The 7,500-nt window shown below is 58.8% G+C and overlaps 2 non-coding genes and 1 pseudogene across 2 annotated transcripts in view; all 3 read right to left on the reverse strand.

The window, feature by feature from the left end:
- Positions 1–1,411, reverse strand: part of LOC145273198 (large subunit ribosomal RNA) — a 5,727-nt gene extending 4,316 nt beyond the window's left edge. Inside the window, exon 1 of the ribosomal RNA XR_013866227.1 lies at positions 1–1,411. This exon is cut by the window's left edge and continues 4,316 nt beyond it. This is a non-coding gene — a ribosomal RNA (large subunit ribosomal RNA).
- A 592-nt stretch (positions 1,412–2,003) lies between these two features.
- LOC145273288 (5.8S ribosomal RNA) lies at positions 2,004–2,161 on the reverse strand. The gene has a single exon (XR_013866285.1). It is a non-coding gene; the product is annotated as a 5.8S ribosomal RNA (ribosomal RNA).
- Positions 2,162–2,556: 395 nt separating this feature from the next.
- LOC145273507 (small subunit ribosomal RNA) lies at positions 2,557–4,924 on the reverse strand (annotated as a pseudogene).
- Between the last annotated feature and the right edge of the window lie 2,576 nt (positions 4,925–7,500).

Consider the following 7,500-nt stretch of genomic DNA (forward strand, 5'->3'; position numbering starts at 1 on the left):
CGAACGGCCAGGACTCCTCGGTCCGTGTTTCAAGACGGGTCGGGTGGGTTGCCGATGCACGTCGCTGACCCGGGGTGGCGGGCGGCTCGAGTAAAAAAGCGTCGCCGAGCGACCTCTCCGGAAACGGAAACGGGCGCGGGCGGGGTTGCCCCCGACAAGAACCCGAAACGTCGGCGAGGTGCGTGACGGCGAGGCCGCGCCAGTCCTATCCCGCCTCTCATCGCGCACGCGCCCGAGACGGTGGGGCGCCTAAGGAGCGACACACAGAGTGCGTCGCCCGCACGCGACTTCCGGCGGGATCAAAACGGACCGGCTCGCCACGTGTAACGGATCGTGTCAGATTTCCTCCGTTCCCGGCAGAAAGGGGCAGTTACGTTCGCGGGCCCGACGGCCGGTGGCCCCCGACTTCACAAGGTGGGAAGACGGGGGTTTTCAGGGTGATGAAACGCCTGCCGCCTACGGAAAAAAACCCGCGTGTTCGACCTGCACGCCGGGAACGGGTCGCGACGACGGACCGGAGGGGGAAGTGCGTCCGGTGCCGGCCGCGCGGAGGTCGCGCCGAAGCGCCCGCGCCATGATTACGCCGAGCGATGATGAAGGGGACGGGTGCAGCGGAGTCGCGCGCGGAGGGAGCAGGAGGAAAGAAGAAGCGGCGGCGACGGATGCGGCGGGTTAGGGCCCGGCGGCAGCAGCGATCGAGAGGACGAGTCCCCTCCGTCGCAGCCAACCGACGCAGCCACCTACCGACGCCGCGGTCGTCACCACGTTTCCCTTCCCGCTATCCACGCGGCCCGTCTCCTTCGTCGGCGACGCGGGCACAAAAGCTGGAACCGCGGGGAACGAGTCCCCGCGGACACGACGAACGACGACCTGTGCCGCGACGGCCTCTCTTTCAAGAACACACATCGAGTTTGGGCTCGAGCCTAGGCAGCACCGGACTGAGTCCCCCCGCGATCGCGGTGAGCGGTCCCACCCGTTTACCCCTGGGCGGTTTCACGTTCTCTTGAACTCTCTCTCCAAAGTTCTTTTCAACTTTCCCTCACGGTACTTGTCGACTATCGGACTCGTCCCGGTATTTAGCCTTGGATGGAGCTTACCACCCGATTTGGGCTGCGTTCCCAAGCAACCCGACTCTCGGATCGAAGGCCGTCGCTCGCCGTCCGCACCGAATGGGCCTGGCACCCGCCGCGGGCGGCCCCGATCGAGGGAACTCCGAACTATGCGAGACGAAAACGAACGGCTGCCTTCGACCCATGCGCCACACGTCCCGAAGCCTTTAACTTGCGACGGGATTCGGCGTTGGGCTTCTCCCGGTTCACTCGCCGTTACTAAGGGAATCCCGGTTGGTTTCTTTTCCTCCGCTTAGCGATATGCTTAAGTTCAGCGGGTCGTCTCGTCCGAGCCGAGGGCGGCGGTTTTTAGTAGAGTGTGGTGTTTGGAGGAGAGGAATCTCGATCGGTACCCTCCGTGTGACGACGGCTGGCCGATATAGCGCCCGTCCGACCGAAAATGAAGAAGCCAACAATTAAAAAAAAGCCTGGGTCCTCCCCATCCGACGTTGCCTACGACGCGGCCACCTTTTTACGGTGCGACGGCCGTGCTCGTCGCGCTGCTCGAGGCGTCGCTGAGAGACACCTTCATGAGGCAGAGAGCGAGACGAGCAGGCGGCGCTTACGTCGGCAGTCGGTTAGGTCGGTGCTTTTTTTTTGTTTTGTTCTCCCTTCGGCTGCTTTCGGACAGACTCCTCCTGCTCCTCCTCCACAGTGTTTCTTCACGCGGTCGAAAAGGGAAAAGACTCCGCGGTCTGCCAGCGGGAGACGAAGGAGGAGGCCGGAGAGGGTTTTAAAAAAAAAAAAGACATTGAAAGGAGTCAATTCTTTTTTATTTTTCTTCCCCCTCGTCACTCGCTCCTGCGACGTCCCGGTTACCACCGTGCCGAGGACCGGGCGGGCACGGGGACGGCAAGATGTCGTTTCGTTAACGGAGAAAGACATGTAACGTTCCGCCTCTCGACCGGACGTGGCCCCGAGACAAGGGATCTCGGGGCCGCAATGTGCGTTCGAGGTGTCGATGTTCACTGAGTCCTGCAATTCGCATCAGTTCTCGCGGCTGGCCGCGCTCTTCATCGACGGACGAGCCGAGTGATCCCCCGTCCAGGGTTCAGCACTTGGGTTTTTTTATATTAGTTTTTGTTTATATAGATTTAGTAGTGTGCGAGGAGGTCTGTGCGAGGAGGCGTGACGGCATTGCAATGTCGCGAGTAGTTTGTTTTTAGCTAGCGGCTGTGGCACAGCGGCTGCAAAAAAACAAAAACGATAAAGCGGCGACAAGGCAAAAGAAGAAGCGGCCATCACTTGCGGTGGGCGAAAAAACAAACAGGTGGTAAGACGCGGAAGCAAGCAAGAAGAGCTGGGGCTTTAAAAACCTCCGCGTCACCACAAATCTATCTCTCGCTCCGCCTTTTATAGGTTTGTTTGCGCGCATTCGAGGCGTTGACGCCGACAGACAGAGGAGGTAGGCCGGAAAACAACAAACCAGTCTCGAACGGGAAAACGGTAATGATCCTTCCGCAGGTTCACCTACGGAAACCTTGTTACGACTTTTACTTCCTCTAAACGATCGGGTTCGGTCGTCTTCTCCAGGCATCGAACGCCGAGGCGTAGATGCACGAGTGTCGTGACGGACACGTCGCGCACTGCCCGGCGGCGTCGTCGGCCAGATCCGAGGACCTCACCGGACCGTTCGATCGGTAGTAGCGACGGGCGGTGTGTACAAAGGGCAGGGACGTGATCGACGCGGGCTGTTGACCCGCGCCTACCGGGAATTCCTCGTTCACGGGGTTGGTTACAGGCCCCGATCCCTATCACGGGAGGTGGTTCAGAGGTTTCCCAACCCTCTCGGGCCGGGGCGAAGTCCCCGCTGATACCTCCAGTGTAGCGCGCGTGCGGCCCCGGACATCTAAGGGCATCACAGACCTGTTATCGCTCCGCCTCGTGTGGCTTTCTGCCACCCGTCCCTCTAAGAAGTGCGTGAGAAAACCGACCCGGACCCGAGCGCCACGGAGGACGCCGAGCCCGCCGTAAAAATCACTGACATCGGCGCACTAGTTAGCAGGCCGGAGTCTCGTTCGTTATCGGAATCAACCAGACGGATCGCTCCACCAACTAAGAACGGCCATGCACCACCACCCACCGAATCGAGAAAGAGCTATCGATCTGTCAATCCTACCGGTGTCCGGACCGGGTGAGTTTTCCCGTGTTGAGTCAAATTAAGCCGCAGGCTCCACTCCTGGTGGTGCCCTTCCGTCAATTCCTTTAAGTTTCAGCTTTGCAACCATACTCCCCCCGGAACCGAACTCTGGTTTCCCGCAGGCTACCCGCCGGGTCATGGAAGCGAACGCCGGCGGATCGCCGGTCGGCATCGTTTACGGTCGGAACTACGACGGTATCTGATCGTCTTCGAACCTCCGACTTTCGCTCTTGATCGAGGAAAACGTGCTTGCCACACGCCATCGCTGCAGTTCGTCTTGCGACGATCCAAGAATTTCACCTCTAACGTCGCAATACGAGTGGCCCCGACCGCTCCCTTCGATCATTGCATCGCCGTAGACGGAGACCGACAGACGTAGACGAGGCCCTCTTCCATCATTCCATGCTTATCGTATGCAAGCTTGAACAGCCCGCTCTGAGCACTCTAATTTTTTCAAAGTGAACGTACCGGCCGCCGCGGACACTCGGTTAAGAGCACCCTTGGAGGAGAAACCGCCGACCGCAACACGCGCGCAGACAAGACACGAAGCAGGGACTCGGAGCGGACCGGGGGGTTCAAAAAAAAGAGGAACGCGCGGAAAGGGAGAGGGAGAGAAGCGCGGGGGTCAGAGTGCGGGATGCGAATGAACGCACCCAAACACACACACGTAGCACCCCCCCGTTAGACTACTCCCGGAACCGAACCGACGACCACTTGTTTTTTTTTCCCGGATCCCGATCACGACCTCCTCGTCCACCTCGCCGGCAGGACCGCGTGGCGGGTATGCTAGCGGTTGACACCGGCGGAAAGGGCCGGGAATGCGAACGGACGACCAAAGTCAACGACGGACGATGGCGCCGCCGCCCCGGGCCGCTTGCGCGACCACGAACCCGAGTTCGGACTACGAGCTTTTTAACCGCAACAACTTTAATATACGCTACCGGAGCTGGAATTACCGCGGCTGCTGGCACCAGACTTGCCCTCCGGTTGGTCCTCGTTAACGGATTTGAAGTGTACTCATTCCGATCGCGGGGCCTCGACAGAGTCCCGCGTCGTTATTTTTCGTCACTACCTCCCCGTGCCGGGAGTGGGTAATTTGCGCGCCTGCTGCCTTCCTTGGATGTGGTAGCCGTTTCGCATGCTCCCTCTCCGGAATCGAACCCCGATTCCCCGTTACCCGTAGTAACCACGGTAGGCACTTAACCGACCGTCGACAGTTGATAGGGCGGACCCTCGAGAGACCCGTCGCCGGGCGTGAAAGCTCGTGCGATCGACCAGTGAGTTATCCAGAGTCACCAAAGCGGAGCGCGCCGCCCTATGAGCCCCGCCACCGAACGGACCCGCGAGCGGGAACGCCGACGACGGGAGGACGGAATGACGCGCATCGGTCTCAGTCTAATATGTAGCGCCGCGACCCGGAACGGCCGACGCGGGTGCCAGCGCGCGAGGCGTGGCGACGACGGCGCGCCGACCGATCGCGGCCTGTGTCACATGTATTAGCTCTAGAATTGCCACAGTTATCCATCGCCTCCGAGGAGGAATACGGTCCCGAGGATTAGGTCCGGTTCCTGAGCCATTCGCGGTTTCGCCCGTTCTAATGCGTGGCGTGAACTTACAACTTGCATGGCTTAAGCTTTGAGACAAGCATATGACTACTGGCAGGATCAACCAGGTATCGTTGGAATTTGGGACTTTGTTTCGACAGAACGACAGACCGACCGACCGACCGACCGACATAAGACAGACAACTACAACGACGGGCACGTGTTTATTTATTTTTCGAGGGGGTTCGCCGTCAGTAGAAGCGCGCTGCCCGCGCTGATGGCCTCTTTTTTTGTTTCTCCCCTGACTTGGACCGAGACCGAGACTCAAAGAACGAAAGCGACCAACGTCGACAACAACAACGACAACGGCACCCTTGACAGCGATACATACGACAAACGACAAGCAGCACGACGGCAGTGCACACGGACATCGAGGGTCAAGGTGCAGACTGAACTCGCCGGGTCGTCGTCATCGTGGTCGCCATCGATTCCGTCTCGTCGTCGTCGTCGTCAACGTCCACGTCACAGCCGGCCGAGAAGAGAGAACAGACGACAGCGTCGACAACAACAACATCGACAACGGCACCCTTGACAGCGATACATACGACAAACGACAAACAGCACGACGGCAGTGCACACGGACATCGGAGGTCAAGGTGCAGACTGGAATCGTCGAGGTCGTCGTCATCGTGGTCGCCATCGATGCCGTCTCGTCGTCGTCGTCGTCGTCTTCGTCGTCGTCGTCGTCGTCATCAACGTACCAACCGACCGAGACGAGAGAGCAAGCAACAACGTCGACAACAACAACGACAACGGCACCCTTGACAGCGATACATACGACAAACGACAAACAGCACGACGGCAGTGCCACACGGACATCGGAGGTCAAGGTGCAGACTGAACTCGTCGAGGTCGTCGTCATCGTGGTCGCCATCGATGCCGTCTCGTCGTCGTCGTCGTCTCCGTCGTCGTCGTCGTCGTCGCCAACGTCAACGTCAACATCACAGCCGTCATCGGGGAGGAGCTGGACCAGGGCAGCGGCGGCGTAAATTTTCCCGTCACCTTCGTCGTCGCCTTCGTCGACCGACCGACCGACCGGCGTCGTGTTCGTGCTCGGAAAACCGAGGAGAGGACAACGTGCACATGGCGCGTTCTCGCAAGCGGCTCCTCGGTCCGATTTTTTTGGGCGGCTTTTTCGAGCTTTTTTTTTTTTCTCACCCTTTCGTCCGTGCGACGGCGAACGTTAGGGGAAAAAAAAAAAAAAAAAACGACAACAACGCGGCGGACCGGGCGAACAACATCGTCGACACACACGACATTGACGACCGGTCCCCTTTTCACAATCGCATCGAGATAAAAACGAACGAGTCCGATTCGAGCACCGAGTCGCGAGCGGGAGGACTGTCGGTGCAAGTATCGATCACTGACGTGAGCGCTTCGCCGGACAGAGGATGGCTCATCCGGCAGCCGTGCAAATCGACGGTATGGGAAGAACGAACAAGAAGAGCAACGACTTGATCGGCGGCTTGGGAACTGCGGACGGTGAAAACGGGTTAATCGACTGCGACCACGACTGCTCGATCGATCTTCTTTGGCGCTAACAAAGGTGGAGGTGGCGCAAGAAGGGACTAGCGCTATCACCGTCCACGTATCAGAAGATGCGGCGGCAGACGTCGACGCTTATGCGTTGTCGGACGAGAAGTCGCTGCAGCACGTGTACCGCGAGCGGGACGTCCAAGGTTTGCCAGACGGAAAGAAATCGGGTGTCAGCGAACGTTCACACGGCTGTGAGATCGGACGCTGACAGGAGTAGGAGGCGGCAGGCAGGCGGCGGTTACGGCGGCGGCGCCTGCTGCTGCTCATCCTCCTGTTTGCTGCGGCGACTTCCAGGACGGGAGAGCATCGAACAACGTACGTATGGTTACAAGGGGATCAGGATCTACATAGTGCATCCCCCGCGGCTATTTTTGTTTGTTTGTTCGCTCGTTCGTTAATTCGTTCGTTCGTTCGTTCGTTCGTTACAATGTACGTTTTTCCGTTCGACGGCGGCAGAGAGCGGCGGCGTTTCTCCTAATCCGGAGGATTTATCGGTCGCACAGCGATGGGTCGTTCGGCCGATCATCGAAAGATTCGCAGGTAGTGGTTGAATGGCAGAACGGCAGCAACAACAGCGGCGGCTGAGAGCGGCGAACGCTGAGGCGGAAGCAGAAGCTGCAGCAAACGTATCGGCTAAACATGGTGGACATAGATATGGCTGACGACGCGGGTACCACGACGACTATGGAACCAGAAAAGGAGCCGTTAGTTGTTCCAACATATCGTTCGACACGTCGAGCAGCCCTAGGTCCACGGAGAAGCACACACACGTACCACGTATTATAACCTAACGACGATGAGCGGGCGCACGGTTGGCAGGAACGAAGGCGGCGGATCAAAACAAGTTGGAGCGCGGCGACAGCGATAACGGTGACAGCCCTAGGCGGCGGAGATGCCACTTTCTGACGCCTTTGCGACAAGCCCGTAGAGACGTTCCGGACCACCACGAGGCAAAGAGTCGCTGCTCCGACGAACCGACACACCAAAGTGTGCTTCCTACCGAACATGTTTTATAAAACTTTCAAACTGGAAAACCCCAGAAATGGTGTTGGTATTCGTCCAGACCCACCTCCGACACCTGAAAATGGTGGTCAAAAAAAACGTCTCGATT

This window comes from Euprymna scolopes, unplaced genomic scaffold (genome assembly GCF_053919585.1).
Source record: "Euprymna scolopes isolate OS-2025 unplaced genomic scaffold, ASM5391958v1 sca1, whole genome shotgun sequence".
NCBI lineage: Eukaryota > Metazoa > Mollusca > Cephalopoda > Sepiida > Sepiolidae > Euprymna > Euprymna scolopes.